The sequence below is a fragment of the Podarcis melisellensis genome (assembly GCF_964234715.1).
Source record: "Podarcis melisellensis genome assembly, chromosome: 11".
Taxonomy (NCBI): Eukaryota; Metazoa; Chordata; class Lepidosauria; order Squamata; family Lacertidae; genus Podarcis; species Podarcis melisellensis.
In genome coordinates this window covers 17278502-17301520 of record NC_138543.1, presented here as the reverse complement: position 1 = coordinate 17301520, position 23019 = coordinate 17278502, and the positions used below count along the sequence as shown (strand labels likewise).

At 46.5% G+C, this 23019-nt stretch overlaps 1 protein-coding gene and 1 long non-coding RNA gene across 5 annotated transcripts in view; one reads left to right on the top strand and one right to left on the bottom strand.

Annotated features, from left to right (window-relative positions):
* Positions 1 to 23019, bottom strand: part of LOC309380740 — a 134022-nt gene that overhangs the window by 84301 nt on the left and 26702 nt on the right. The gene's annotated exons all lie outside the window — the stretch shown is intronic.
* SNCAIP (synuclein alpha interacting protein) overlaps positions 17602 to 23019 on the top strand; it is a 118526-nt gene continuing 113108 nt past the window's right edge. The window contains exon 1 of one of the 4 annotated variants that reach the window (XM_081930467.1): positions 17602 to 17850. The gene's annotated coding sequence lies outside the window, so the exon portion shown is untranslated. Of the gene's footprint in view, positions 17851 to 19709; positions 19835 to 23019 lie in introns of those variants that run through there. The other 3 variants (XM_081930464.1, XM_081930463.1, XM_081930465.1) reach the window with 3 other exon arrangements.

The following is a 23019-nucleotide window of genomic DNA, read 5'->3' as shown; positions in this document are numbered from 1 at the left end:
CTTCGTGGACTAGAGTCCACTTCAGCAGTTGCAAAACTAATTGATTCGTCTTTTATCACCAAATTTGCACATATTTCCCTACGATGATAAAGCTGTGCTTAAAAGAGCAACTTAGGGTGGAATCTATTCTGTCTTTGATTCCAGTAGACATCGTCTAGAAAACACCTATAATTTACAGTTAATACCATCTGTGTTTTCTCTTCCCCCTTATTACCTAAAGAATTAATTTGTATACGTATATTGGGAATTTAATTCTTAGGGATTAACCAAATGTCTAGTATCTTAATAGGAAGGTTCAAACTGACTTTTCTCAGTGCTGGCTCAGTAGGCTATCGTACTGTTGTGCTTCAGGAGTCCATATAGCACCCAAGTTTACAAGGATGCTCTGTTCTTGCTACCGTGGTGAACCCTGAACATTACAGACATGCATTCATAAAATGGCACACTGTACTTCAACCAAGAGTCTTCTAATTTCCTTTCTTCAGTCTTCGCTGAAAGTTCAGCATCACTATTAGTGAATTTCCATGTGTTGCAAGGCTGATCTTGGCAAACAACCACATGTATCCAAATGGCTTGGGTGACATCCAAGCACTTGGGTAATCAAAAGTTTGGATAAGGAGCAGTGATATTTAATGAGGTTAGCATGACCAGAGAAACACACAATAAATCCAGATAAGTTAATTTTTTGAATAAGCAAGTAGTACACCATGGGATTCCCACTGTGTATTTTTTTCCCAAATTCTCAGCGAATTGGGGGTGGGGGAGGTGATAATTGTACAGTTTATAATTGTAGATGTCAGCAAAAGTTTGCATCTGATTGTAAGCAGCATGAGTTTTGTAAAGCCACGGGATTTTTTTTATAAACAAGACATAAAACTGCAGAATATGGTCCACAAAGATGGCCTCTCTCATGCTTCATGTGAAAATTCAAATGTGCATAGCAATGAATTATTACCCCTATAGAAACCAGTTCCAATAATTCCCATTGAGAAGTGCAAACACGGGTTCAAAACCAAAGGTGCTGGCTCCGATTGAGATACTAGCACATGTAGTATTTTTTTTTTAATTAAAAAAAAACTCTTGGCAGGCATTTGCATAATTGGCAGCATTTAGACATGGTGTGCATTTATAGTTCAAACAATTATAAAGTAAGTTTTCCTTTCATGCAGGCAGCATTCTACAGGCAGGCCTGGCTCTTTGCGACATGCTGTTCTGCAACTGACCTGCATTCCTTTCAAAACCGTTTAATCACACACAGCTGACCAACATTCACTTTTTCTAAAAGAAGGAAAAAACCAAAAACAAGGCCGAAACCTTAATCAAATGCGTTTCAAATGCCCCAAACAGTTGTTTAATCTCCATATATGTACAAGTGTGAAATGTGTATTGTCCAAATACTCTTTCCAAAGAGCGCGGCATTAGTCAGATGTTTCCAAAATAAACCCGGCTCAGTATTTCTCCATCTCATCTCTGAGCAGTGCACAATCCCTTCAGAATGAATTTTAGCAACGCTGTTTCCCTTCCCGAGCATGCTCCACGTTCGTAATACTAGAGTGTATGGTTACTTATTTTCCATGCGGTTCCGAAATATGCTTCCAGAGAGCTACAGAACCGTTGCCCAGCTTTGGGGAACTAGAGTGAAAAGAACCCTGGCAAACCATAGGAGCGATACCTTCCAGTGCATTTCACACTCACCGTCAAGGTTTTGGCTTCAACATTTCTTGGAGTAGGTCGTTAAAACACGAGCCTTGCTTTGTGCAGGCTGTGCTGGTTCGAATTTGTTTCATCTGCAATTAGAGAGGGATGGTGTAGCTTGCAGTTGACAAACCATTTATGGCAGAAGTGAGCACAACCTGTGGTCCTCCACATGCTGTCTTTGCCTCACCGAGCATGTCTTCATAGTTAGAGCTACTAGTTCACATGTACTATAGCTCTGTTGGTTAGAGCATGGTGCTGGTAACGCCAAGGTTGCAGGTTTGATTCCCATATGGAACAGCTGCATATTCCTGCATTCCAGGGCATTGGACTAGGTGATCCTCAGGGTCTTTTCCAACTCTATGATTCTAAGTTTTGCTATAACCAGAGTTTCCCAAACTTGGGCCTCCAGCTGTTTTTTGGGACTACAGTCCCCATCATTCCTGCCCTCTGGTCCTGCTAGTAAGGGATGATGGGAGTTGTAATCCAGCAACAGCTGGAATACCAGGTTTGGGGAACCCTGCTATAACCATTCAAGCCTTGAACCAGGAATGGGCAGAAAGCAGACCACAAACCACCAGTGGATCTTAGCTTGTTTCTGGCAATTCACCTATGTCTGCCAGTTGAAATGACTCTTCCAAAGAACACTGGACTATGTAGGCCAGATCTGATCCTGTAAGTGTAACTCTGTTTACCTTCCATATCCACATAGGCTCAGTGCACAGATATGGAGAACCACGTGGTGATCATGTCCCTGCATTGATAAGAACAGATCTTACATGCACCCACATAGACTCATGTGTAGAGTTCCCATTGTGCATACAGCAGCTATGTAGGCACATCTTATACATTTGTGGGCCCTGTTCTTACTTTTAGCTAAGTGCATGGAAGTTGGAGGTGAAGAGGACAGGTACAAACTGGCTTTGCCCTCCACACGTTGAATCTCCAGAGGTATACATGTGAACAGGGCTATTCATGCATTCTTCAGCAACAGCACATACTCAGTACATACAAAAAGGAACACAAAGCATAGCTTTTAAGGAATCTTGAAAATTGCCTGAGTTCTGCGAGTACGGCTTTCTCCTGATTGAAGCGCCATGTGTTTGAGGACCAGGGAATTTGCAGGGAAACCACAATGCTTGTTTACAAAGCAGTTGTACTACCAACCTTACTGTATGCTTGTGAAACATGGACCGCTTATAAACACCATCTCCAACTCCTCGGAAGATTCCATCAATGGTGTCTCTGAAACATTTGATGCATCACTTGGGAAGACAGGCAAACTAATGCCCAGTGTACTGGAAGAAGCAAAGATCACCAGGATTGAAGCAAAGATTCTTCAACATCAACTTCGTTGGACTGGTCTTGTTGTTTGGATGCCTGATTATCATCTTTGAAAGCAACTACTCTATTCCAAAGTTTTAAAAAAGCAGAAGCATTAAAATTTTAAAACACCCCAATGGCTCATGATGAGGAATCCTAATAGTGATTTTTAAAAGACTGCAAGACTTTCTACTGAGCCTGTGTTGTAGTGCTGCTTCCAGTCATTATGCATTTACACCACTCCATTTGACATACACGGAGCCATTGCATGTGATGATAATCTGCACACAAACTACAGATTACCTGCACAAAATGGAGGACTTGACCTGGCATGTGTAACAGAGACTTGGTTGGATGAAGCAGATGGACCTGTCCTTGCTGCTGCTTGTCCACCAGATTTCCCTTACGCACAGCAACCCAGGTCATGTGGGCGGGGAGGGGGGGTTGCAGTGATTTTTAGGAAGTCATTAGTTTGCACCAGGCGTCCTATTGGGAAGACCCAATTTTCCGAGTGCATGTTCTGGAAGTTGGGCAATAGGGGCAGTACAGGATTCCTTTTGGTGTGCCGACCTCCCCGCTGCACCAAGGATTCCCTGCCCGAGCTGCTTCAGGTCGTGGCGGATGTTCTCCTGGAGACACCTACTTTGGTTGTCCTGGGGGATTTTAACATCCATGCCGACACGACCTTACAAGGGGCCGCTCGGGACTTCGTGGAAAGCATGGCCTCCATGGGGCTGTCCCTGAATAAGACTGGCCCAACCCATAGCCGCGGACATGCCTTGGACCTGGTGTTTACCTCTATGGATGTTGGTGATCTGACACTAAGTAAAAGCGAAACGAAAGAAGTGCCATGGTCAGATCACTTCCTGGTGTAACTGGACTTCTCTGCGACCCATCCCCTCTGCAGGGAGGTGGGACCGATTCGGATGGTCCACCCCCGCCACTTAATGGATCGAAATGGTTTCCAGAGAGTGGTAGGGGATGCTTTATCCCATGTTGATGGCCTTTCAGCCGATTCCCTGGTGGCCCGCTGGAATGTGGAGTTAACCAGGGCTATTGACTGTTTGGCTCCGAAGCGCCCTCTCCGATTGCATGGAGCCCGGAGAGCCCCATGGTTTTCCATGGATCTGAGGGCAATGAAACAATCGTTGAGACGGCTAGAGTGCCGGTGGCGGATAACTCATTCCGAATCTGACCGGACACAGGTTAGAGCTCAACGTCGAGCCTACCAAGTGGCGATAGCAACGGCAAAGAAGACTTTCTTCACCGCCTGTATTGCATCTGCAGAAAACAGCAGCAGGAGACTTTTTCAGGTGGTTCACAATTTAGCGGAACCACCTGCAACCAGTATGGGCCACATGTTCTCCTGCAATGATTTTGCAAATTTTTTTTGCAGATAAAATCGCTCAGATTCGGGAAGAAGTAGACTCCACCATGGGAGCAGGGCCGGGGCAGGAGAGTGCTAGAGTCCTGTCTAGTCAAGTTGTGTGGGATCAATTCCAATCTGTTACCTCCGAGGATGTGGACAGGCTGCTTGGACGAGTGAAGCCAACCACCTGTCTCTTGGATCCTTGCCCATCCTGGCTTATAAAAGCTAGCCGGGAAGGACTGGGCGATGGGCTTCGTGGGGTGGTGAATGCTTCCCTCCGTGAGGGAGCCTTCCCAGACCCGCTGAAAGAGGCGGTTATTAAACCGCTTCTTAAAAAACCATCTTTAGATGCGGCCACAATGGCCAATTATCGCCCAGTCTCAAACCTTCCATTCTTGGGCAAGGTGATTGAGCGAGTGGTTGCTGAACAACTCCAGGCACGCCTGGAAGAAGCGGACCATTTGGATCCCTTCCAGTCGGGATTCAGGCCTCATCATGGGACTGAAACTGCCTTGGTCGCACTGGTTGATGATCTCCAGCGGGCTAGGGACAAAGGTGAGAGCTGTTTCCTAGTTCTGCTGGATCTCTCAGCGGCGTTTGATACCATCGACCATAACATCCTTCTGGACCGTCTTGAGGGGCTGGGAGCTGGGGGCACTGTCATACAGTGGTTCCGCTCCTTCCTCCTGGGCCGTGTTCAGAAAGTGGTGGTGGGGGATGAGTGTTCAGACCCCTGGGCTCTCACTTGTGGGGTGCCTCAGGGTTCTGTCCTCTCCCCCATGCTTTTCAACATTTACATGCAGCCACTGGGAGAGATCATCAGGAGGTTTGGGCTGGGTGTTCATCAGTATGCAGATGATACCCAGCTCTACCTCTCTTTTAAATCAGAACCAGTGAAGGCGGTGAAGGTCCTGTGTGAGTGTCTGGAAGCGGATGGAGGATGTATGGCGGCTAACAGATTGAGGTTGAATCCTGACAAGACAGAAGTACTGTTTTTGGGGGACAGGAGGCGGGCAGATGTGGAGGATTCCCTGGTCCTGAATGGAGTAACTGTGCCCCTGAAGGACCAGGTGCACAGCCTGGGAGTCATTTTGGACTCACAGCTGTCCATGGAGGCACAGGTCAAATCTGTATCCAGGGCAGCTGTTTACCAGCTCCATCTGGTATGTAGGCTGAGACCCTATCTGCCTGCAGACTGTCTCGCCAGAGTGGTACATGCTCTGGTTATCTCCCGCTTGGACTACTGCAATGCGCTCTACATGGGGCTACCGTTGAAGGTGACCCGGAAACTACAACTAATCCAGAATGTGGCAGCTAGACTGGTGACTGGGAGCGGCCGCCAAGACCATATAACACCGGTCTTGAAAGACCTACATTGGCTCTCAGTACATTTCCGAGCACAATTCAAAGTGTTGGTGCTGACCTTTAAAGCCCTACATGGCCTCGGTCCAGTATATCTGAAGGAGCGTCTCCTCCCCCATCGTTCTGCCCAGACACTGAGGTACAGCTCCGAGGGCCTTCTGGTGGTTCCCTCACTGCGAGAGGCCAAGTTATAGGGAACCAGGCGGAGGGCCTTCTCGGTAGTGGTGCCCGCCCTGTGGAATGCCCTCCCATCAGATGTCAAAGCGATAAACATCTACCTGACATTCAGAAGACATCTGAAGGCAGCCCTGTTCAGGGAAGTTTTTAATATGTGACATTTTAGTGTATCTTTCATCTTTGTTGGAAGCTGCCCAGAGTGGCTGGGGAAACCCAGCCAGATGGGCGGGGTACAAATAATAAATTATTATTATTATTATTATTATTATTATTATTATTATTATTATTATTATTATTTCAGATTTCTATCCCATTTTGAGCAGGCTATTATTCAGATACAGTTCTATTTTGTAACTATGGAGGCCAATTTTGGATCCACACGTCCTTCTACAATGGGGACAAAGGTTTCCGGGCAGGAGTTTATCATGGTGAAGGTTTGCCAACAGTGCCTTCCTCTTAGCACATTTCTCCCTTTTGTCCTGGGTTTGAGCGTCTTCAAAGTCCATGACACCTTTGGTAAATACTGTTCTCCAGTTGGGGCGCTCTCAGGCCAGTGTTTCCCAGTTGTTGGTGTTTATACTACTTTTTTTAAGATTTGCCTTGAGAGAGTCATTAAACCTCTTTTGTTGACCACCAGCATTATGCTTTCCATTTTTAAGTTCTGAATAGAGTAGTTGCTTTGGAAGATGATAATCAGGCATCCGGACAACTGGTGACCTTTGCTTCTTAATGGCATCGGCAGCTACCTGAGAGGTGCCAGAATTGAGTTCCGGTGATTTCCGGCTGAAAAAGCCCTGTTCCTATTCTTTTTAAAAGAGATGCTATGGAGAACCTGGGATGTTGACTGTACCCTTAGCTAATTCCTATCAACTGGTGATAAGAGACTTGTGTTTTTGAAAGTCCAGGCAGCTTTCCACAAGAGTTGCGTGGTGGTATATGAAAAGGACTGAATACTTAAAGGGTACTGTTCTTGCCTTGCATCTTCATGTCACCAATACGGGATCTACTATGGTCAAAAATGGGTCAGGGCTGCAATGTAATGATATTCAAAGGACAACGTTAAATAAATTAAATGCCAAGTTCACTTATATAACAGCACGGTGTGTCATTGTCTTTGAAAGCTTTATTGCATCACTCAGTAAGAAAGCCAAGAAATGAATAATCACGGTGGTGGCTAAAATACCTTCTGAACTGCTGAGGTTATTCAGATGAGAATCAGGTTTTGGAATGCTGAGGAGGCATTGTGTGAAATCTTGCATTATTTCTAGCCATGCTACGTGAGATCTATCTATATAGGAAATATTTCAGCTACTGGTATTGTCAAATATTCCATATGCATGTCATTAACTTTAGCTCATGCCACATATTATTTGAGTTTCAGCTGCATCTGCTCATCTGAGACAAAAATAAAAGAATATGTTATTTCTATTTTGAAATGTAAAAGCAACACCCAGCCCACAAAGGATATATTACAGGAAAAACCCAAGGAAGGATAGAGAAAGGCATGCCTTTCACTAGGGAAAAAAATCTAATCTCATATAGATGGAGAAAACATGCTTTAAAAAGAGGGTAAAATTGAAATATAAAACATGAGGAGACAGTGAAACATGTTTTTAAAAGCTCATTCAGTGCAGCCAAAACAATACTTACTGTACAGTAATTATTTCCCCCCATTGTCATGTGATTTCAGTGTGACATAATATCAGTTACCAGCCTAACTCCATTATGAGAATTTTATTATTATTATTGCAAAGCAAGTACGGCAGGATTTAAGTACAACGATCACCTGGCTTACGTTTGACAAATATACAATATATACTGGGAAAATTTGGACACAGTAACATTTTCTAACTTCTGGTAACCCTCAATGCTATAAAATAAAATACGGTTTTCCAACAAAGCGAGTTAAAATTAGTTTAATGGAAATGTGCTTCATGCATTACAATGGTGCCACCAATTCCATCTGTATCTTCTGGAAGGAAGCAGCTAGATGTGAGCTTTCCAAGGTTTTAACAAAGCCAAGAAACATGGCTTTATTTTAAACAGATGTGTGCGAATTTTGTTTAGTGTTTTCAGGTATTTTTAGTCTAATGCATGCAACTAGGTAATTAATGTTTTATAAAATGGTGCAATTTAAGAACATACGATGTGATGTGCTGGATCAGAGCAAAAGTCCATCTTAGGGGGCTTCCAGACTGTTGCTGTTTTGGGGAGGGATTCAATCACATACTGGGAAATTCAGATGGTGAAATCAAAGGCATACCTAGGCTCCATTGCACCCTTAGCAAGGAGATGTATCAACACATCTGAAGCCAGGAGAGACCATGGACTAGAAATACAAAAAGTTGGCTTTTAGTCACCTTACACACTCCACCAGTGACTTCCTCCATGGCCATTGGGTTCTGCTCTGCTGCATCTCCCCCCCCCCCCTTCCTCCTCTGTCAGTCCAACTCTCTGCCTCCCTCTGCTCTCTGCTTTTCCTCCTAGCCGCTCTAATAATAATAATAATTTGTTTTTTGTATGCCACTCACCTGACTGGGTTGGCCCAGCCACTCTCAGTGGCTTCCAGCACAATAAAAACACAACAAAACATCAAGCATTAAAAACTTCCCTATACAGGGCTGCCTTCAGATGTTTTCAGAAAGTCGTGTAGTTGTTCATCTGCTTGACATCTGATGGGAGGGCATGCCACAGGGCAGGCGCCATTACTGAGAAGGCCCTCTGCCTGGTTCCCTGTAGCTTCACATCTCACAATGAAGGAACCATAGAAGGTCCTCAGAACTGGACCTCAGTGTCCAGGCTGAAAGATGGGGCAAGAGAAGCTCCTTCCCTCCAGCATTATATAACCTTGGCATATTTGAATCTAATTCATGCATGAAGGGGTTAAACTGTAAGGTTGCTCCACTCTAGGCAAATAGCACTACTGGGTGGGGAGCTTTCCCTCGCCTCTCTGTTAAGACCTGCATTCACTTAGGGGTGGGGCGGGATTTGCTGGGGATTGCATGCCTCTTTCTGCCAACCTGTTTTGTCTCTCCCTGCCCCCCATGTTGTTGTTGTTGTTGTTTTACATCCTGCCCCTCCTCTTCTCTCTGTGCTGGTCCTGAGGGTTAACCGTGTGGCAAGGTCCGAGTCCAGTCCGAGGTCAAGGAGGCTGTCCGTCAAAGTTGAAGAGGGGTCCAAGGCAGGGAGTCAGGTGAGGTCAGGAACTCTGGCAGAAGAGCAGGAAAGCAGGACAGGGTGCAGGCGGGAACAGGCTACCAACAATGTTGCTCCCACAACCTGGGACTGGGGCTGGCTGGCTTTTATCTGCCCCGAGGCATAGGGCAGCCCCAGTCCATAGGTGACTTGCCTCTCCTGCCCTGGAGGTGAGCACTCCTCCTGCAGGAACTTAGTTCCCTCCACCTCTCTGCCCTGAGCCTCTGCAGCTCAGGAAAGGCTGGAGGGTTACTGGACCCAGAGGCAACCTCAGCTTCCCCTGATGGGGCTGAGAGTGGAGCACCTGCAGGCAATGGGTCCTCCATCACCCCAGGAGCCAGAGCAGACTCAGCTGGTGCCTGCCCCTGAGGATCCAGCACAGGTGAGGACCCTTCAGGCTCAAGCCCCACTGGTTCTGGAGGCGGGGAATCCTGTGCAGGGTGGGATCCCTCAGGTTCAGCATCTGAGTCTGAATCCCAGGCCATCACACTCTCCCTGTGGGCTCCCCACTCCACATGAAACAAGGCTACATGCAGCTTTCAAGCTCCTAGTTCCCCACCCTTGCCCTATATGATCAGCTGTAATCAGAAAATGGCTGGTGAGATAATAATTTTTCTGCAGACAGCAGTGAGTATAGTTATTGATTATGCCATGTCCATTTAATACTGGCTAATATGTTTTCACTCACATATCTGAAATCAGAGGAGCAGGCTTGACAGCACGACCTGCTGTTGTCGTTGGGCGTAAGCAGCCGAAGAAAACATAGCACCCGTTGCGCAAGAGAAGGAATTTAAGACCTCCCAGAAGCATATGCTGACTGTCCACCTGAAAATACATACTGTCCCAGTTCTTCGTTTCTAAAATGAGAAGTGTCCTGGCTCAGGCATGACTTAAAAGTCCCTTACCCATGTGTGTGGGCCTGGTTGCGGTTACAAAGTGCTGCTCTTGGCACATCATCAAAGTTATCCTCTTCTTTCTTATTAATTCATATGTTCTAGGGCCTATGTTTTGGCACTGGAAACCCTTTCCAAGGCTATCTTCTGGTGAGCACTTGTTCAAATTTAGTCTTGTATGGCCCCTGCTGGTTTCTGACCCAGTTGCACCTATGTATTACATATTCTGACACGGGGGCAACTGCGAGGTTTGCATACCTACTTTTCTACCTACTTCTATAAAGCTATTTGGAATTCCACTAAGTTAAAAGGATTGGACCAGTACAATTTTTCTAGAAAAAGAGGTGCCAGAACTCACCACGAGTGCCTCCCTTGTTCTCTTAAAATGGCAATGGCTCCCACCTGAGAGGTGCCAGAACTGAGTTCTGGAAATTTCCGGCTGAAAAAAAGGTCATGGATTTGACTCTGTTGTCCTCACTGGTGAGGTAAAGGGACCCCTGACCATTAGGTCCAGTCGTGACCGACTCTGGGGTTGCGGTGCTCATCTCGCTTTATTGGCCGAGGGAGCCGGCGTACAGCTTCCGGATCATGTGGCCAGCATGACTAAGCCGCTTCTGGTAAACCAGAGCAATGCACGGAAATGCCGTTTACCTTCCCACCGGAGTGGTACCTATTTATCTACTTGCACTTTGATGTGCTTTCGAACTGCTAGGTTGGCAGGAGCAGGGACCAAGTAACGGGAGCTCACCCCGTCACGGGGATTCGAACCACTGACCTTCTGATCAGCAAGTCCTAGACTCTGTGGTTTAACCCAAAGTGCCACCCACGTCCCCTGTCCTCACTGGTAGACCCTTCCTAATTTGGCTGGAAGGTTCGTGTTAAAAAATAAATAATAGTATAAAGACTTTATTTTTCATTCATCATTCTGTCAACGTTCCCAAGTATAATGTCTTGGGACAGACCAAACTCATAACAATTCCCCATTCCTCTCCATCCCTTGTATGCTTTGAGAAAAAGAGAAGAGATTAGTGTTCTTTAAACAAAGGGAACAAAAAGAAAGCAAACACCTTCTGAATAACCAGATAGGGGCAGTATGGCATGTGTGTATATATGTAAATCAGGCACAAGTGCACTGACAAATAACTTTCGGACACTTTTCCCAGACCTAAAAAATGAGTGTCAGTTTGTCTATGTTCTCATATGTTCTGCAGTTAGGGTTGCCATATTTTGAAGAGCAAAAAGAAAAAAGAAAACATTTGCTGGCGCCTGGAGTGGGGGGGGAGGGGTTGCGGGAGTGGGTGCATTCTACAATGCCCCTTGAAAATATACAAAAACAAGGACCTGGGCCTTCCCTGCAATGCAAAACTCACACTGTGTGTATATATTTTGCACTTGGTTGTCTAGTACTAGATATGCAACATAAAAAGTAGCCCGCTCCCACACACACCGGACATTTTGGCAAATTCAAAAAATTCACCCAGACAGACATTTTACCCCCGAATAAGAGGGCATGTCCTGGAAAAATAGGACATATGGCAACCCTATCCACCATCCTATAGCAGCAGCAGCCCTGAATCTCTACCTACCAGAATGCCTGATGACTGTGCTCATTGATCCTCTCTCCTGCTGTCAGAGGCCCTGGGCTCCTCAGGACATCCTGTTAATTCAACATCCCTCCTGATTTCTTTGCACAAAGCTTACATGGCAGTTAGACTATGTCGAGTCTTCACGGAGTATTCATTCTGATTTGCTTGTGGGGAGGTTATATGACAAGCATTCATCCAGCATTGATACTGATTTGCTAGCGGGATATTTACACATCTTCCCGTTAATCATTTGCTCATCCCACACTTTCCCACGCATTTCTGCATCACTTTCCAAACCACAAAAGCCCACTGTGTGCGTGCTCGTGTGTGTGTTTAAGTGGATTTGCTAGGGCAACAGAGTGCTTTAATCCACTTGAATTGCACAGACCTAACGGCGGGGGATGCGGGTGGTGCTGTGGGTTAAACCACAGAGCCTAGGGCTTGCCAATCAGAAGGTTGGCAGTTCGAATCCCTGCGACGGGGTGAGCTCCTGTTGCTTGGTCCCTGCTCCTGCCAGCCTAGCAGTTTGAAAGCACATCAAAGTGCAAGTAGATAAATAGGTACCACCCCGGTGGGAAGGTAAGCGGCATTTCTATGTGCTGCTCTGGTTCGCCAGAAGTGGCTTTGTCATGCTGGCCACATGACCCGGAAGCTGCATGTCGGCTCCCTCGGCCAATAAAGCGAGATGAGCGCCGCAACCCCAGAGTCGGTCACGACTGGACCTAATGGTCAGGGGTCCCTTCACCTTTACCTTTAACATTCTGGTATGTACTTGAGTTTCTCCTGCAAAATAATGATAGTTTGAAGGCTGAATTAAAATTTAGAAACTCTGGGACTTGTAGTTCTTGATGCAATGAATGGTACACTCCCCTCTGTCTCCAACTACAAGTCACAGAGTTTCTTATACAAGCAACTTTCTTCCTATTTCTGCTCTGAGTCCCTGGGCCCTAACTCTGTTTTCATTAGCTACACACACACACACACACACACACACACACCTTACAAGATCTGAGCATCCCATATAAATAACTGGGAAATAGGTTTGCACAAACTTCCTCAGGCCTTATTAACAATTTAGCCTTAGTTTCCCCCCATGGTAATTTACATATCCCTGGGCTGGGCCTCCTCAGGCCCCAAGAGATTTTATCTTTCTTTCCAACAATTGAACCTTGAATGAACAAGCTGTCTTTGACAGCGCATATGACAGACTGACTAGATCTGAAGAACTGCTCTGTCAATCCTGGAATTTATGGCTGAAAATGAACCTACTGGAGTTAGTGGAAGTTTTGCCATTAACTATAGCGGGGTGAGCAGAAGGTGGGAGGGCATAGACATTCTCTCCATATATTTATTCTGTCCATGCTCACCTTAAATGACCTCATTAGAACAGTCACTAGTGATGTACTAGATAATCTGTACTAAATAAACAAAAGAGTCAATATTTATTTGGAAACAAACAAAGCAGTATCATCCTCATCTACTCATTAATTGCAGCTGGAAATAAACTCCTTTTATTTATGATCTGATCTGGCAAAGGAAACATGTATCGCTTTGCACAAAAGTTTAATTAACCCTTTATGCTCCCAAACATTAAGAGGTGGTGGAATCAGCTTCTCCCTTCCTGTTACATGGAGAAGGTGCAGTTTTGAAAAGGCCAAGAATTCATTTGTATTAAAAACCCCATGAGAGTTTTGTCCTTGATATGAGGGAAGGCTGTCAGATTTACAAAGGGTCAGTTCCTTTACATGGAAAATATATTTGGCTCCAACCAGCCTGGAGAGGAAAATCTTACAACAACAAAACAGAATAATGATAACTAATTACTAATTGGATCATATTATCAATAGCTTATGAAAGAGTAGATTTGATGGTAACAATAAAATGTGGCAATAATAAAAGGTAAAGGTACCCCTGCCCGTACGGGCCAGTCTTGACAGACTCTGGGGTTGTGCGCCCATCTCACTTAAGAGGCCAGGGGCCAGCGCTGTCCGAAGACACTTCCGGGTCACATGGCCAGTGTGACATCGCTGCTCTGGCGAGCCAGAGCTGCACACGGAAACGCCGTTTACCTTCCCGCTGGTAAGCGGTCCCTATTTATCTACTTGCACCCGGAGGTGCTTTCGAACTGCTAGGTTGGCAGGCGCTGGGACCGAGCAGCGGGAGCGCACCCCGCAGCAGGGATTCGAACCGCCGACCTTTCGATCAGCAAGTCCTAGGCGCTGAGGCTTTAACCCACAGCGCCACCTGTGTCCCATAGTGGCAATAATACAGACCATCTTATGGTGGTGCAAACATTCATAGGGAAGAGCCTACTAATTTGTTCCTTTCCAACTTCTTCTTTTTTTTTATAACCCAGGGGTAGGCAACTTAAGACCTGGGGCCAGATGTGGCCCAATCGCCTTCTCAATCCAGCCTGCAGGCGGTCCACGAATCAGTGTGTTTTTACATGAGTAGAATGTCTCCTCTTATTTAAAATGCATCTCTGGGTGATTTGTGGGGCATAGGCATTTGTTCAATTTTTTTTTTCAAACTGTTGGATTTACGCATGGTCTGAGGGACGGTGGACCAGCCCACAGCTGAAAAAGCTTGCTGACCCCTCCTATAACCTCTTGACTCTTGCAATCTCTCTGCCTGCCCCATCTCTCTTAATATCATTTGTTGACTGTCCACCCTAATGACTTAAATCTTGGAAGGTGTAGAAGCTGTGGTCTGTTGTCTACAGTAGGGATGGGGAACCTGCAACCCTCCAAATGTTATTGGACTCCAACTCCCATCAGCCTCAGCTGACCTCTATCTCCAGACTACTTCTTCTAACTCCACCCCTTTGTGAAGAACTTCAGATCCTTAACCTGCCAAACCCCTGGCCTGAAGTCAAGCACTCCTTCCTTCCATAGCTTCTGTCCTAGTATGTTTCCTGCTCCACCGGACTGTGGTGTGCAATGGGAGGCATCTAATTCCTCAGCCTCAGGACCAATGTTCTCCGTGTTTGGTGCCCCTGCAGCTTCTGACTCTGTGTTCAGATCATGGGTAAGCAACCTAAGGCCCGCAGGCTGGATGTGGCCCAATCGCCTTCTCAATCCGGACCCCGGACATTCCAGAAACCAGCGTGTTTTTACATGAGTAGAATGTGTCCTTTTATTTAAAATGCATCTTTGGGTTATTTGTGGGGTATAGGAATTCATTCATTTCTCCCGCCAAAAATATAGTCCAGCCCACCACATGGGCTGAGGGATAGTGGACCCGCCCACAGCTGAAAAAGGTTGCTGACCCCTGGTCCAGATCATTGCTAGATTCAGGGTGTCATGCCAACATTAGTATCTGAATTCCAAGGTGTGGTAGCAACTTGGATGAATTTTTTAACTTCATTTCCCCACTCCCAGACAAATGAGCTTTCAAATCATAACTTGTTGCTGCAGGTCAGCTATACTGTTTCAGATGAAAAGAGAAATATTTGCTTTTTTTAGATACTAGATTGCTATTCCAACTAGAAACACTCAAAAGCAGGGCTGTGTGGTTTATGTTATGTGTTAAGGTTTTCCACACTATGTTGTGGGCCATCAACAGACTGCAGGCTGGCGTTTTACAGTATTCTTAGCAAAGAGCAGAATTCTCTCGGAGAATGTGGAACAATAAGCAGGGGAAGTTACAGAAACGAATGGAAGAACCCTCCGTCCTCTTTGTGGACTATTAAGCAAGGAAGAGGAAGCTACAAGGCAGTGCTAAGACAGGCACTTATATTATAAGGCTTGCTTTTGCACATCCTGAAGCTGAATTTTCATTGTAGGTCACGGAGGGAAATGCTGCAAGCAACATGGCAATTTGGTGGAAAATCTGGGTGCAGCATGGGAGCAAGCACTGCTACTGCACCAGATGCATGGTCTTAGCGGAGCCACTGTGAAGCTGATGAGAATCTGCTCTTGAAGGATAGCAACATGTGGAAGCATCCTGAACCATAACAGTGCAAACATTTCACATTCAGCCAGAAGGGTAACTTGGACATTGGCCAAAACAGTCTGTTCCTACCGGCTGAGGCCAGCCTTGGACACTTCTGCCAAGTCTCGCAAGAGGGCAAAGTCCTTAATTAAAGCCCAGGCAATCCTGCAGAAACTGGCTAATTAGGTTTGAAGGGAATGTCTCCCATTTTAAGGGGCTGCCTCTTCCTCCCCGCCCTCTCCTCCACTGCTGTAGCTTCATTGGTCTTCCTTTAATTCAGATCCCAACAGGTCCTTAGAACAACACAAACAAAAGCGAACAACAAAGATGTCATCTTCCTTGAGATTTTAATCTGTCGGAGCTCCTCCTTAGTGACGGAAGGAGGGGTGTGCAGCAGAAGGACCAACAGAAAGGGTGTTAAAGAGAAAAATCAAATGGCAAATTGCCATAGACATGAGCGTAGCCAGGGGGCAGCTGCCCCCCCCAAAGCAAGCAAATAAATAAAAATACTTAACTAAAAGTAGAAATTGTAGAAAGGTTTTGACAGGGGTTTCTGAACCCTTGGGGTCAAAAGGAAGTATGTTGTTGGACTCCTGTTCCCATAGGTGTCATTCAGCATGGCTTCACCTCTGAGTTAGGGCTACTAGTTCATATGTAAAGGTAAAAGGTAAAGGGACCCCTGAACATTAGGTCCAGTCGTGGCCGACTATGGGGTTGTGGCGCTCATCTCGCTTTATTGGCGGAGGGAGCCAGTGTACAGCTTCCAGGTCATGTGGCCAGCATGACTAAGCCGCTTCTGGCAAACCAGAGCAGCACCGCCATTTACCTTCCCGCTGGAGTGGTACCTATTTATCTACTTGCACTTTGATGTGCTTTTGAACTGCTAGGTTGGCAGGAGCAGGGACCAAACAACGGGAGCTCACCCCGTCACGGTGATTTGAACCACCGACCTTCTGATCGGCAAGTCCTAGGCTCAGTGGTTTAACCCACAGCGCCACACTCGTCCCTAGTTCATATGTACTATAGCTCAATTTTTTAGAGCATGTGCTGATAATGCCAAGGTTGCAGGTTTGATCCCGGTCTGGGACAGCTGCAGGACCTTATACTAGGTGACCCTCATGGTCCTTTCTGACTCTATGATTCTAAGTTTTGCTACAACCAGGGTTTCCCAGACTTGGGTCTCCAGCTGTTTTCTTGGGACTACAAGTCCCATCATCCCTGACCACTGGCCCTGCTAGGGATGATGGGAGTTGTAATCCAACAACAGCTGGAGAACCAAGTTTGGGGTACTCTACCTTTTAAGCCTTGAACCAGGAATGGGCAAAAAGCAGACTACAAACCATCAATGGATCTTACCTTCCGACTCTATGAGTCTAAAACAACCGTTGTCGAGACATTTCATTCCGAATCTGCTAGACAGAGCCAGGCAGAGGAGGATGACAGGCGGTTGTCCTGAACCCCGCCCCCTCCCAAAATATCATAAATCCTGGCTACGGGCGTTGGAGAAAAGCCACCCCAAAGGTGAAGAAAGCCAAATTGCAAGGGGGGGGCGGCTGAAAAGAGGGATGGAGAGGCAGGAGTGTGAACAGAACAAGAGAAGAATGGGTAAGAGCGGAGAAAGTGTGTCGGATGGGCAAACATGGAAAGTGTTGCCAGAGGAAAATGACGGCGTGGGGGGGGGGCGTGAAGCAGAGAATCGGGAGAAGGAGAGCAAAGGAATGCGTGCCAAAGAACAGCAGAAGAACTGCGCGAAAGAGAGAGAGAAAGCTAACGTGTGTCGCGGAGGGGGGGGTGGGGAGGCGACTAGGGGGGGGGGGGAGAGAAAAGCGAGCGCCAGACGAATGAGCAGGAGAGCCTGGGAGCGCGTGGCCGGCGAGGGGCGGCCGGGGGAGGGGGCTGCCCGGGGCTATTTCAGCATCCAGCGCCGGCCGAGCGGGGCAGCTCCAGACGCAGGGGCGAGCGCGGCTGCAGCTTCCCATCCCGACCACCTTTCCCCACCTCGCCTTGCCTGCTCCTCCTCTCCTTCTCCTTCTTCTTCCTCGCCCCCCCCCCAGCTCAAGGCCTTCCTTTGAAGTCACGTGGAAACCCCCTCCCTCCCCCGCACCACGATCACAGCCCCCCGAATTCCCGGCGCGTAGGGGGGGGACGGCCTCCGCTTCATTGTGACGCAAGCAGCCTGGAGAAGCCGGCGCTCGCGTCCCGCCAAGCCCGCGCGCTGCCGGAGCCAGACAGCGGCGAGGCGGGAGAGGAGAGGGAGCGAGCCGGAGTCCCCGGAGGCGTCGGCGGAGGGAGAGCCGAGAGCCGCGGACGGGGGTGGGTGAGTGCCAGCAGTTCCTCCTGCGCCCGAGGGGAGAAGAGCTGGAGGGTTGGAGAGGAGGGGAGCCACAAGTTTGCGCCCAGGGTCCCGCCCCTCTCCAAGCCGCTGGAGGCGCAGAAGGCGAGCCCGCCTGGCTCGGGACTCCCTCCGCCTTCGGGCGTCCGAGGGAGAGAGCTGCTCCCTCGCGGGGAGAGGAGCCACGGGCTCTCGGGACCCGGCGAGATCCGAGCCAGAAGCGGCAAGAGCAGCAGGTCCCTCGTGCTGGCCGCCTCTCTGGCGCTTGTTCCGCCGCCTGCTCCCTGCCGAGCTCCTTGCGCACACGAGGATCCCCGTCGCGGGACTGACACCCCACGCGCGTCAAGGAAGCGAGGGATGGAGAAGTGTGCAGGAGAGAGAGAGAGAGAGAGAGAGAGAGAGGACGGGGGATGCATAGGAGAGCCGATTCCTAGGGGGCCACGGTCTTTTGGGCTCCCCCCACCCCATACAATATTGGCCAGGGCCACCCAAAGTTGATGGGCATTGCCATTCAAATAGTGTCACGTGATCGACGGTATGGGGCGGGGTTTACCTGGAAACACCCACCCCCCCCCCCCATTTTATTGAAGTTGACACCCAGGAGAGAGGTGTGACTGTGTCTGTAACCGCAAGCATCGCGCAGTCATCCACTCGCTAAGGGTCTGGAGATGCTTTTGAATGCGCGTGGATCGGATGACATCAAGAAGTAAGGGGGAGAGAGGGAGGGAGAGAGAGAGAGATCAATGGAGGGAGAGAAAACACACACAGAGAGAGAGGTGGAAGTGCTCACATCTTCCCACCTCCGATTTATAAACTCTTGACATGTTCAAGGCACCATGATGTGGGGGGCAAGAGCTTCTCTGTTCCTGCAGCCTTTGCTGAAATCTCTCACTCACTCACTCTCTCTTACACACCCCTTTCTTCCCTGGTGGTGATTTTAAAAAAAAATGTCTTCAAGGTGGTGAGCGGGGCAAACATTTCATTGTGGCCGTTGTAAAAAATGCCATGTGTAATTTTGCTTTTTGCCTTTAAAAAATCATATAAAGGAAAAGCATCGGTGGCATGTCACCGGCAACAGCAGCGAAACTAGTTTCCACAGGAAATGCGAGCATTCTCTGCTGAACTCTTGTGTGCAGCGAAGAGGGAGCCTTCAGAAATAACCATTGTTGACAATTTCCAATGTTACTTGGGCAAAACCCTCAGATATAATTGGTTTTTCCTGTTGTGCGTTTTGCTTGCATGAGGATAGCTGGTGAGAGGGGGGTGCCGTTGCCCTGATGTCGTTTTCTGCTTGCTGGGTTTTCTGAAGTGAGCAACAAGGACCTAATCAGCCTGTGGTTGACAGGTATCCTTAAGAATAGGAGTGTTGAGGTTTCTAAAGAATAAAAGCCCAGTGTAGCATTTTTCTTAAAGAGATCTGGACTGGATATGGATGGCTTTATTAGTAAAAAAACATTAACCACATGCATGATGTCAGATGTAAAGTGCCACTGCAAAATTCATTTCATTTCAATTTCTCTATGAAATATGAAGCCTAGCAAGTATCTTTCTGTTCTGAGCCAGGCATCCCGTATGGGAAAATGACTTTGCATGATGCATGAATTCAGCTTGCACATCTCAGAATTAAAAAGAGACTTGGAAATAGATTTCCTGTTGTCATTACTTGTAACAATATATTGGTGGAAAATCTCAGTTACAGTCTGGTGCCTAGTTCCTTATTGACTTCTGTGAGACAGTGTGTGTAACAGAGAGTACAGGATTGCAGCTATATCTCAGTGAAGCACTACTTTTTAGATTCCAGTTCAATCTGTGATTTGTAATCTACCTAGGAACTCTGTGTATTTCTGCTCATGTTTCCACTGGAGTGAAAAACCCTACACATTAAGGAGTCAGCAGTGAATTCTCAAATGTCAGGAAGCAAAATGACACCTTTATGCCATTTAGAACAGAAATTGGATGTGTTCAGCAGGTTAGTTGTCATTTTAGACACTTCTACCCTCCTGTTATACTTAAAGAGTATAGTCAAAGACCTTGGTCTTTCAGGTTATGTTTGATCCTATAGTTGAGAAGTAATCTAATCTGCATTTGTGATCATCATCACAGAGCCAAAGAAGATAGCTATTCCTAATTAATCCTGAATGGAAGACTCTGAATTTGAGTATGAAGAGTTTAGTGCTTGCTTTGGATGGAGTTTTCTTCCTGTTCAGGGTCTGAATTATTACTGTTTTTGGAATCAAGAGTTTTTAGACAAATCTGAGGGGCATTCTTGCCTTCCTCCAGTCTAGCACGCAGCATGCGTCACTTACATGAGTTACCTAGTTTAGTTATATACAGTTATACTGTATATAGTTTAGTTATATATTACTTTTTGAATCATAAAGTACTGATATGTATCATGTTTCATCATTGATATTAGATGTGTTTATTTTGTTCTTCTGCTAGCAGCACACTCTTGTCAGGCTAATGTTCAGTAGTTGTTGGCTGTAGGGAAGCTTTTCGTAGTATAGGGTACTGGGCTACATGATGTACAAATCCAATCTAGTATGACAATCCTTCACAATCAAATTGACAAGTCACTATAGCCCTAAACCAAAGTTTCCCAAACTTGGATCTGCAGCTGTTTTTGGACTACAATTCCCATCATCCCTGACACTGTTCCTGCTAGCTAGGGAGGGTGGGAGTTGTAATCCAAAAACAGCTGGAGACCCAAGTTTGGGAAACTCTAAGTTTAGCAAACTGGATAAAGCCACAGTCAATTGGAGGGTGTTGGCCTTTCTCACTCCTGGACTCTATGGTAATAGAATCACATACTCATAGAGTTGGAAGGAATACAGAGGGCCATCTGTTCCAACCACTGCAATGCAATGTTTTTGATGCAAGTTCCACACTGCATTTATGCACATCAGGTTTTATGTGTTCACCCAGGGCAGTGCCCAGCTAAACAGTTCTGCTTGTGAAAAACTCTTCTCTCCCCGGGTGCCCCCTCATGCTTCCTAAATAGGATCTGAGGGTTCCCCCAACCTCTGGAGCAGATTGATGTGGAGATGAACAGGGAGGGAAAGTTTCATTGTGCAGCCAAAAGTGCTTGCACTAGCAGAATGCACCTTCAACTTTTACTCCTGATTTTGAACAACAAAATTCCTACAGAAGCAGCTTGCTGGATGGGGCAAAACTGCAACCTTAGCTTCTGGAAGGCGGGTTGATGTTGCTTGCTAGCAGGAAGACAAGCAAAGTGATAAAGTGTTTGGTGCAATGCAAGCACCATTAGGAGAACCAGGTTGGCTCTGCTGGTGAGTTTACACCATGCTGGCGTCCCTGCCACCTTCCCCTTCCCCCTTTCTCCTCCAATAAACATCAATGATCCACCTCCTGGGGAGCTAGTGTATGTCTATGCAACACATCTATGTCTTACCAAAATTGTGAGGCAGTCAGGGTGGGGGCACAATCCTAACTTGTCCCACCACCTGTTGATTCCCTGGCTTGCTGAAAGTAACCATAATGCTGAATGTGAGCTTAAGAAGAAGAAGAGTTTGGATTTGATATCCCGCTTTATCACTACCCTAAGGAGTCTCAAAGTGGCTAACATTCTCCTTTCCCTTCCTCCCCCACAACAAACACTCTGTGAGGTGAGTGAGGCTGAGAGACTTCAGAGAAGTGTGACTGGCCCAAGGTCACCCAGCAGCTGCATGTGGAGGAGCAGGGAATCGAACCCGGTTCACCAGATTACGAGTCCACTGCTCTTAACCACTACACCACACTGGCTCTAGGATTATTTCTTAGTCTTAGGGTCATGTATTATTATTAAACAACATGCTGAGCTTCTTGGAAGAAAACAAGATACAGGTTTAACAAGGAATAGTGTGAATTATTTAATGAACATGACTTATGGCATCTCCATGTGACCACTATGAAGGTGCCCCAGCTATGTTTTAACCCAGGGGTCAGCAACCTTTTTCGGCCATGGGCTGGACCACCATCCCTCAGACCATGTGGTGGGCCGGACTATATTCTGTGGGCGAAAGAATTATATATGAAAGAATTCCTATGTCCCACAAATAACCCAGAGATGCATTTTAAATAAAAGGACACATTCTACTCATGTAAAAACATGCTGATTCCCGGACCGTCCGTGGGCTGGATTGTGAAGGCGATTGGGCCGCATCCGGCCCACGGGCCTCAGGTTGCCTACCCCTGCTTTAACCATTACATTATAATTTAGCAACAATAGGATGCTATTTTTAGAGGTCCGGTGTGTGTGTGTGTTAAGTGTGTGTATGTACACACACACACACACACTTTAATTCTGCCCAACATATTGATGCTGCCCTAAATGCAGATCATTCAGTCCAGGTGGTAGCTATAACATGAAAAACTTGTACCACATTGAACAACCTATCAACTCACTCCACACTCTGTGCCAATCTTTCCTAGTGGCATGGAAACTCTGTGATCAGTGTTACTTAAATAATATTGGGCCTCTTATACACCATAAGCATGTTGACTTGATCCAATGCCACTCAGAAGCACTCAAGCAACTTCCACAGAGCCATTATAGAAGAACAAGGCCTGAGTTATACAGTTTAATAGTGCACAATGGAATGACATGCTTGCTCTATCTAAAAAAAAAATCACATGAATTGCACAGCAAGGTACATGCAGTACTCAAAAATAATATTAAAACCAAAAATAGAAAAGATTGAAATATTTCAGACTAGGCATGGCAAACCATCAAGTAATTAAAACAGGTACTTAGTTCTGTCCAGTCTTGTTAATGATATAATAAAGATATATCCAGTAGGGTATACATACTTGTCTTGCATCTACAGTACATTCCAACAACAAATGTTTTATCTGAAGGAAATACCATATTTCCTGGTGTAAGATAGAATGTACTGACTGTTTAAAAAATGCAAATACTCCTCAGCACTATCAGCAAAAGCACTTTTATCGCAGAACCACAAATATGCCTGCCAATTCACATCTTTTAGTCTTGCAAGAGCCCCAGCCCTTTCCCAAAGCTAGCAGAAGGGTGGGGCCTTTCCTTGATGTTGCCTGGACTTCAAAAAGGCTTGGGAAAGTATGAGATGCCTTGCTATTTTATTTTCAGAACCTTTCTGAGGTTCAACACAACAGGAAACCACCTAAATCTCTGGA